Genomic DNA, 10,142 nt, shown 5'->3' with positions numbered 1-10,142 from the left:
TGTTGAAAAATATTTTTACATGTAACTGGAAAATAATAAAATGCTTTTATGGTTAAATAAGTTTTTAAAAAACCAATAAATCAAACTAGGACTTGGCGGGGTGGGGAGAGAAAAGGAGATTCCACCTGTTTAGAATTAGCTCTTCCTTCCAGTAGAAAGAGGGGAGAACAAGTAGACAGAAGTTGCTAGAATCGTTGATAAAATCTATTGGTGCAGTCTAGTAATGGCCCAAAGAATTCTACCTATTGTTGTATGTATATACTCTTATCTAGCTTACTCCAGAATAGTGCAGAAGGCCCCAGCTCCCTTTTGTTCTCCAAAGTTTAGTATCCTGCCTTAACTGTTGCTGCTATTCAGATTCACCAGCAGTTCTAGACAGAGTTGTTTAATCTGCAACTCCCATGAGGGCCACTTCACCTCTAGGAGACCAGAAAAAGCTGAGACTTGGGTTGTCTGGGGAAGCTATTTAGTACATGTGTCTTTGTATCCTTTTTCATATGTGTGTACCACAAGTAATTTCTGTATTGTCAATCAACCTTGAAGTTAGACTGAAGGACTGTGGGACAATGTTGCTGTTCCTTGAAATGTAGAACAGGACTAACTCAAGAGGTCAATCAATCAACAAGCATTTATTAAGATGCTATGTGCCGGGGGCAGCTAGGTGGCGCAGTGGATAAAGCACTGGCCCTGGAGTCAGGAGTACCTGAGTTCAAATCCGGCCTCAGACACTTAACACTTACTAGCTGTGTGACCCTGGGCAAGTCACTTAACCCCAATTGCCTCACACACAAAAAAAAAAAGATGCTACGTGCCAGCTTTGATGAATACAAAGGCAAAAATAAATCAGTCCTTGCCCCAAGATGCTTACATTTTTTTGTTGTTTTTTAGTGAGGCAATTGGGGTTAAGTGACTTGCCCAGGGTCACACAGCTAGTAAGTGTTAAGTGTCTGAGGCCAGATTTGAACTCAGGTACTCCTGACTCCAGGGCCAGTGCTCTATCCACTGCGCCATCTAGCTGCCCCTAGATGCTTACATTTTTACCGAGGAAAGATGACATGTATAAAAATATGTATATGCAAATATATTCTAAATAAATTAAATGTTCATTTTTGATGTATGTGGGGGGATACTAGCAGCTAAGGGTATCAGGAAAGACTATATGTAACAAGTGTTTCTTGAACAGTTTTGGAGTAAATGAAGGATTCTATCAAGGGAAAGTAAGAAGAAAGTAGATTACAGATATGGGGGATGGCCAGAGAAAAAGCATAAAGAAGAGAGATTAAGTATCATATGTTAAGGATAGCAGGAAGGCCAGTTAGACTGGACCTTAGAGTTAAGGAAGTGAAGTAACATATAACAACTGGAAAGGTAGATTGGGACCAGCTTGTGAAAGAATTGAAATGCCAACCAGAAGAACTTAAATTTGTTCCTAAGTACAAAAGGGAACCACTGAAGTTAACTGATTTGAGGGAACACTGGATATACGTGAGCTAGATGAAAATACAGTTAGTTTAGTGGATTCAGGATTGCTTAAATAATCCTCATTTTCTTGATATCAACTTGGAGGGAGTTTTCTCATTGAAATACAACATGGATTCTTTGTCATATGCTATTTAGCATTTTAAAAATCAATACCAATAATAATAATTAACATTTTCATAGCACTTTAATGTTTATAGAGCAACTTATATGCATCATTATCTCATTCAAGCTCATGATGACTATATGAGATAGATATTTCATGTATTATTATCCCTATTTTAATAATAAGTAAAATGAAATTTGGAGTACTCACTAATGACTGGTCACAATAATCACTATAAGAAGCTAGATTCAAACTTAGGCATTCCAAACTCCTCAGCCAATACTTTGTTATTATACTATGCTGAATCAAGGCATAAATATAGCCGACATCAAATTTACACCCACGTGTAGTTGAGTAGGGGTAATTAGTACTTTGAATAACAGCGTCAAAATCTAAAAAGAATAGAGTGGAAAACAAGCTAGAAGGATGGGCTAGGCCTAATCAGATGAAATTTAATGGGGATAAACATAAGGTACTAAATCTGAGTTTCAAAAATCAACTTCACAAGTACAAGATGTGAAAGGATGATTAGATAACATTGTTCATGTGAAAAAGATCTGAGACTGGGTTTTAGTGGACAGAAAGCTCAATATGAGTCAATGGTGTAGTGTAACAACTTTCAATGTACCTAAGAAACTAAATGGAAGGAGACATCATGTACACAGTGAGGAACCTGATAGTCTTGTTATACTCTGTACTGGTACAGACCACAGTTGGAATATTGTGTTCCATTCTGAGTACTACATTTTAGAAAAGACAAGCTGGAGTGTGCCCAGAATGATGAGGGAACTGTAGGATATGTCATGGTCAGAGGATGTGGAGATATTTACCATGGAGAAGAGAAGCAGATGATAACTACCTTCAGATTTTTGAAAACCTATCATGGAGCAGAGGGATTGTTAAATTTGCTCTGCTTCAGGTCAAAGTTGCACAGGGAAATTTATGCTAGAAATAAAGAAAAAATTCACTGAGCCACCTGGCTGCCCCCTACATAGTAGGTTCTTAATAAATGTTTTATTGATTGATTGACTTTCCACCAAAACTGTAACCAAATTTAAAGATTACTAAGGACCCATTCAACGTGGTTCTTCTTAGGCTCTCCTTAGTTTAAGATTCTTATTCCTCACCAGAGATAAGAGTTTAGAGTACTTTTTTCAAGTAAAGATGAGCTTAGCCCAAATTAGTTGCTAATTTTCTTGGCCTCAGTGTCTTCTCCATAAAACAAGAGGGTTGTATTAGATAACCTCTGAAGCCTTTTTTAGTTCTAAATCTATGGTCCTATGATCTTGATTGACTTCTTGAACTGACTAAATTCATTGGGTAATTATTCAGCCTTCCATTTTGTTTAATGTAGCTTTGCTCATTGATCTCAAAAAGTATAATTTCTCTCCTGGTTTGGTCTCTTTCCTCTCTAAAATCCTGGCTTTACTTTCCTCTTTTGCTTTCCCTTAGATACTTGAGTTTGCTTGTATTAGTTTGGCAGTATTAGAGGGATTGTATAAGGGAGCAGTATCCTCACTAGAGCCATAAAGATAGAACAGACCTCTATCAAGTATCTAAGGGAAAGCAAAAACATTTATTAAGGGGCAGCTAGATGGCGCAGTGGATAGAGCACTGGCCCTGGAGTCATGAGTACCTGAGTTCAAATCTGGCCTCAGACACTTAACACTTACTAGCTGTGTGACCCTGGGCAAGTCACTTAACCCCAATTGCCTCACTTAAAAAAAACAAAAAACAAAAAAACATTTATTTAGAACCTACTATGTAGGGGGCAGCTAGGTGGCGCAGTGGATAAAGCACTGGCCCTGGATTCAGGAGGAATAAGAATCTTAAACTAAGGAGAGCCTAAGAAGAACCATGTTGAATGGGTCCTTAGTAATCTTTAAATTTGGTTACAGTTTTGGTGGAAAGTCAATCAATCAATAAAACATTTATTAAGAACCTACTATGTAGGGGGCAGCCAGGTGGCTCAGTGAATAAAGCACTGGCCCTGGATTCAGGAGGACCTGAGTTCAAATCCAGCCTCAGACACTTGAGACTTACTAGCTGTGTGACCCTGGGCAAGTCATTTAACCCTCATTGCCCCCCCCCCCGCAAAAAAAAAAAAACCTACTATGTAGCAGGCACTGTGCTTAGTGCTGGGGATACAAAGAATGACAAAAGATAGTCCCTGCCCTCAAAGAGCTCACAGTATGTTGAAGGCAACAATTTGCAAACTACTATGTATAAACAAACTACCTACAGGATGAATAGGATATAATCAACAGAGAGAAGGCACTAGAATTAAGAGGGGTTGGCTTCTTGTAGAAGGTGGGATTTTAGTTGGGACTTGAAGGAATCCAGGGAAGCTAGGAGGAGGTAGTGATGAGAAGGGAGAGAATGCCATGCATGTGGGACAGCCAGTAAAAATGGCTAGAACTGAGAGGATTGTCTTGTTAGAAAAATAGCAAGGAGACCAGTGTCACCGGATCAAAGAGTATATGGTAGGTTATAAAGTGTAAGAAGACTGGAAAGGAGGGAGGCACAGGACCAGGAATGCCAACAAAAGTCATTTGTATTTGATCCTAGAGGGGAGAGGGAGGACCTTGTGGGGAATACAAGAGGGAATAAAAGCTACTTTTTGGTCACATCGTCCTTCTTTGCCACGAATGCATTTTTTACCTCAGATCTTCAATTTCTAGAGGTTATCTTAGATTCAGGCTAAAGAATCAGGATTATATTCAATAACTAGGTCTGTAGTTCATGACTTTTAGTCTTGAGTTATCTGTACTATATATAACAGATATCACTGTTACTCGGTTGTTTCAGTCATGTCTACTGCTTCATGACCCCATTTGGAGTTTTCTTGGCAAAGATACTGGAGTGGTTTGCCATTTCCTTCTCCAGTTAATTCTACAGATTAGGAAACTGAGGTAAAAAAGTGTTAAGTAACTTGTCCAGGGTCATACAGCTTGTAAGTGTCTGAGGCCAGATTTGAACTCATGAAGATGAGTCTTCCTGACTCCAGATCTGGCACTCTATCCATTGTGCCACCTAGTTGACCTTATAAAAGATATAACTTTAAATAACTATACATAATTGATCATCTCTCAACCTTTTCTATATAGGTTTGGATTAAGATATATAAAAAATGAAAAGTTAAAACAAAATTAAAAGTCATGAAAAACAAATTTTCCCCCCTGAAACAGCTGCTTTTAACTCAAGCAAGCCAAACAGGATTTGTAAAAAATGAATGCAAGATGTTGAGCTGGCAGGGCTACTTTTCTATTAATCAGTAAATTATGAGTCATAGACCAAATTCACAGTAAGGGCATTCTCTAGTTAAAGAATGGTTGATGCTGCATTATCTAGAGGGCAATTCAGTAAAACATGAGCTGGAAAAACTCGACTCCAAACTGTGGTAAATTCTATTTATAACTGCTACAGCTTTACAATAAATTCTCTGAAATTTGGAATATCATATTAATTCTCTGAAACTTGGAAGAACATAACTCTAATAAAGAAGTATGTAGCAAACTATTCCTACAGACTTAGAAAGCTTGTTACTGCAAATGTTCTAAGGAACTCATCATAGTACTGTATAGGGAGCACTGAATTTAGAGTCCTAGGACCTGAGTTTGAATTCTGCCTCTGCTACTGTTTATGTGAGCAACTGTGTTTAAGTCACTTGACCTCTCAAGGCCTCAGTTTCTTCAAGATGGAAGGAAGAAGTTAGACTAATTGAAGCTAGAAGTTGGACATGGTTCAATCTATGGTTCTATCAGAACTTCAGGAGTTTTAGTTTTCTCATTCTCTAGACAAAGTCTTGAAAGGGATCACTAAAGGATTTTATGGGTGATGTCTATCAACAAAAAGAAGTCATGGTGATTAAATGGATTGACCACATCATAATAGTGGAAGAGGGCCTTGAAGTGTGTCTCCACACATTTCTTTTACTCCTTCTCCTCAATCCATGTACATGTATTTTTACTTTCTTACTGTTTCTCTCTTCTTGCCACTCCCTTTTCCTTTATTTCTCTCCTTCCTCAAAAGAACCCCTTTTTTGGTAATTTTCCATTTCCTCTCACTTCCCTTACTGATTCCAGGCTAGAAAGTTGCTGGGGAGAATGGAAACAGTTCATTATAAATAGAGTAACACTGTGTAACCTAGATCAGATTGCTCACTGTCTTGGGGAGGAGGGAGGTAAGGAAGGAAGGGAGAAAAGTTTAGAACTCAAAATCTTACAAAAATGAATGTTGAAAACTTCTTACTTTACATGTAATTGGGGGGGGGAATAAAATACTATTAAGTTAACTAAAAAATAGGGTAACAGTAGAAAAATAAGCTCCTATTAGAAAGAACATCAACTCCTCTCTAACTTCATTAGCACCCATACCAAGCCCTACCAATTGAGTGACTCACTAGCCACCATTCTAGGTTTGGTCTACCTTCTAAAACCTCTAGTCCTACTTCTGGACTGCTGAGTGCTACTTAAGAGTTAGAAAATCAAACCTATTTCATGGCATTACCTAGTGGTATATAATCTCAGCTTGACTCACTGGCATATAACAAGATTGTATTCTTATTTATATATCATTTTTCACACAAGAATAGGAGACAGGAACTGCTCAGAGCATCCTCAAACCTTCCTCTTTACCTGATTTCCTATTCATTCTTTAAAGCCTAACAGTCCCTTTCTTCAAGAAGTTCCTTCATTCACTTAATTAGTAAGGAGCATTCCCCCTTGATATTTTGTTTATGTCCCTCTTGTATGCATGTGCTCAATTATAATATTACAATTCTTTTTATCTATCTATCTAGCTATATCTATCTATCTATCTATCTATCTATCTATCTATCTATCTATCTATCTATCTATCTATCTATCTATCTATCTATCTATCTATCTATCTATCTTTCTGTCATATTCCACTACACAGATACACAAGTCCAGTGCTTAGTGTCAGCTATCTCTGTGGATGCAAGATTTATGTTCTATTTACAGCATGTGTCTTTCTCAGTACCTGGCACAGTTCTTTGCACGAAGTGGGTAGTGTGGTATGATTTGGTTTAGTTTGGTCTGGTTTAGTCTAGTTTAGTTTAGTTTAGTTTAGTTTAGTTTAGTTTAGTTTAGTTTAGTTTAGTTTAGTTTAGTTTAATTGAATTTCTGATTTCATTGGTGTGAGGAACTCTTGGTTTTCTTCCCTAGAAAGAAACTCCCTCTCCTAATGCTGATAAGCAACTGCTTTGCAACTTACAGTCTAAGAGAGTTGTTTTAAACTGAATGGTTAGGGGTTTCATCTCGGTTAACATAGTCTGTACGTGTCAAAGGCAAAGAATAATAAACCCAGCCTTTAAATGATTCCAGGTCTGGAAGGCTCTCAATCCACTATACTACAGTGTCTCTACAAAATGGTTATTTAGTTAGCAAGGCTCAGAAGTTCCATTAATATGAAGAACAGGAAATTTTTTGTAGTGACTCACATTGAGTGTAGGATTTTAGTATTTTTGTCACAACCAAGTAATTGATATTCATGTTACAAATGTAGGTTGATTTTCTTCCTAGAGGAGGTTAAGGAAGTTGAAGGAACAACTCTTCACATTTCAAGTTATCAGGGACAAGGAAATCTGGGTGGCACGGTGGATAGAGAATTAGGCCTGGAGTCAGGAAGACCTGGGTTTAAATGCAGCCTCAGATACTTACTATCTGTGTGATCCTGACCAAGTCATTTACCCTGTTTCCCTCAATTTCCTCTTAGGTAAAATGGCAATAATTAACATCTACCTCCTAGGGTTGTTGTGAGGAACAAATGAGATAATAATTATAAAGTACTTAGTACAGTGCCTCGAACATAATGTTGACTATTATTATTAATATATTTTTAAAAAGAAATAAATAAAGTAGGTTTTAATGGGGGGCAAATGGAACTGAAGTAGTAGAAGAGAAATAACCTCTCAGGAAGTTGTGCAGTTGAAGAATATAACACAGAAGAGGAAGGGAAGGAAAAGAATCACTGCAAACATGGAGCTAAACATACATATACACATACATATATTTGAAATTCTTCTGAAAGAGCTGGAGTAGGTTAGATGCTCTGAAAAGAAAGTGGCTGCTAGTCCTCCCAAGAATGATAATGTTCATCCATAGAAGATTTTTTCAGGTAAAAGACCATTCAGTAAGGTTCAGAGGAAGAAGAAAAGTATAGTTATGGTTATAGTCTCCCTGCTCAGGGATCCTGAGGCAACTATCTGTCCAGTTGACAACTTCAACAGAGAGGTCTATTGTCTTCCCAGAACATGTATCCTGGACACAATAGAGCACTTTCTAAGACTTTAAAAATGGATAAATGCTACCTACTTCTAACAATTCCATGGACACAAATGATATTGTCAGAAGAAACCTAGAAAATATTTCCAAGGATTGTAAAGTTTCAGGAAAAAAAAACCCAACATAGTGCATACAAGTGGTAAGGGATACAGAAGAAAAAATTATTTGGGAAGTGAACAATTGGCTAGGAAGATAGTGTCTAAAAATAGGATTTGTTTTTTCTGGATCATAGCTTATGAATCTAACAAAGGCTATCTCAAGAATCTATTTACCTGATGTCTTGAAAAATCTAATCATAAGGCTATAAAATTAAAGTGACAGGGGAAGGAAGAAAACTGCTTATACATATCCACCAAAATAGATATTGTAGGAAGTGGTTACAATGAAGGGAGATGAATAACACTTGAGGGACTTAGAAGTTTTTGAAAGACAGAATTGAAGAACTAAGTGAACAGTAAAACCCATAACCCCAAATGCCCAAAGTTCAGGTGACAAGCAAAAGGAACTAGAGATTCTAATTCAAGGAGTCAAATGATTTCATAGGTATCATTTAGATTGAATGGCATGAAATTCATGGTTGTAACATACTTCTGCCTTATTCAAAAGCAACAGGATATGTAAAGGGTGAGGGGAGAACAAAGGAGTATGAAGGAAAGAAACAGATTGTTATTAGATACCAATGTGCCAGGGGCTGTGCTAAGCACTTTACAAATATTACCTCATTTGATACCTACCTCAACTCTGGTAGGTAGGTGGTATTATTATTCCCATTTTACAATTGAAGAAACTGAGGTAGACTAAGGTTAAATGGCTTTTCACGGTTACACAGCTAGAGAGTAGCTAGTAAATAAATAGATATTACTAAGTACTTGAGGCCACATTTGAACTCAGGTCTTCTTGCCTCCAGGCCTAGCCCTGTATCCACTGTACCATCAAGCTGCCTCATTGTCTATTTTTTTTTTTTTAGTGAGGCAATTGGGGTTAAGTGACTTGCCCAAGGTCACACAGCTAGTAAGTGTTAAGTGTCTGAGGCCGGATTTGAACTCAGGTACTCCTGATTCCAGGGCCGGTGCTCTATCCACTGCGCCACCTAGCTGCCCCGCCATTGTCTATTTTTTAAAGTGAACATAACACATTAAAAATGAGCACTTCCATATACAAAATAGAACATGAAAAAATTATTGCATATGGATCTACGTATCTCTATTCCACACTGTTTGTTTTAAAAAAAAAGTATGTAATAAATTCAACCAATTACTTTAAAATCCATCCTGCTTATCCATGCTTCTTTCGGTACTACTTTATGTATTCTGGTGCACTTTAAAAAATATTTCAATGGTTTTCCTCTTTTTAATTTTCTTCTTTTAGGGGGAGGGAGCATCACTATTGCTACCCCATATCTAATTAAAAACAGAAAGTAAAACAAAAGAAAACAAAATTTAAAAAGCTTGTAATAAGCATAGTCAAGCAAACATACACACAGTAGGCATGTCCAAAAATGTCTAACTCATTCTGTACCTTATGTCCATCACCTCTTTCTCTGGGGGTAGATAACATGTTTCATCATAGGTCCTCTGGAGACATGGTTGTTCATCTCTTTGACTATAGTTCTTTTTTTTTTTTTTAGTGAGGCAATTGGGGGTTAAGTGGCTTGCCCAGGGTCACACAGCTAGTAAGTGTTAAGTGTCTGAGGCTGGATTTGAACTCAGGTCCTCCTGAATCCAGGGCTGGTACTCTATCCACTGTACCACCTAGCTGCCCCCGACTATAGTTCTTAAATGTAAAAAGTTGTTTTTCTTTAAAGTGTTGCTGTCATTGTATACATTTTTCTGTTGATTCTTCTCTCCCCTCTGTAACAATTCCTGATTCCTAGGATTCTATAAAATCATCTCTTTCACTCTATCTTAAAGTACAATAATATTCCATTACATTCATATAATGTAATTTATTTAACTATTCCTCCCAATAATGTGGCCCCCTCCCTTAGTTTCCAGTTCTTTTCCTTTTAATTACTCCCTTCAGGATCAGGAAGTTTGTTTTGATTGCAACTATTCTCTCCCTTCTATTATCTTTCCTCTTACTCTCTATTCCCATCCCTTCCTGTTTCCCTGAATTTGATATATTTCTACACAAAACTGTGTAGATATATATGCTCAACCCTCCTTGGTTGATTTCTGATTAAAAATAAGATTTATTTGATGCTCAATCTCCTATCCTTTTCTTCATGTTTATATACTCATTTTCTCAAG

This window comes from Dromiciops gliroides, chromosome 3 (genome assembly GCF_019393635.1).
Source record: "Dromiciops gliroides isolate mDroGli1 chromosome 3, mDroGli1.pri, whole genome shotgun sequence".
NCBI lineage: Eukaryota > Metazoa > Chordata > Mammalia > Microbiotheria > Microbiotheriidae > Dromiciops > Dromiciops gliroides.
The sequence above is the reverse complement of the archived record's forward strand: the minus strand, read 5'-3'. Positions refer to the sequence as shown.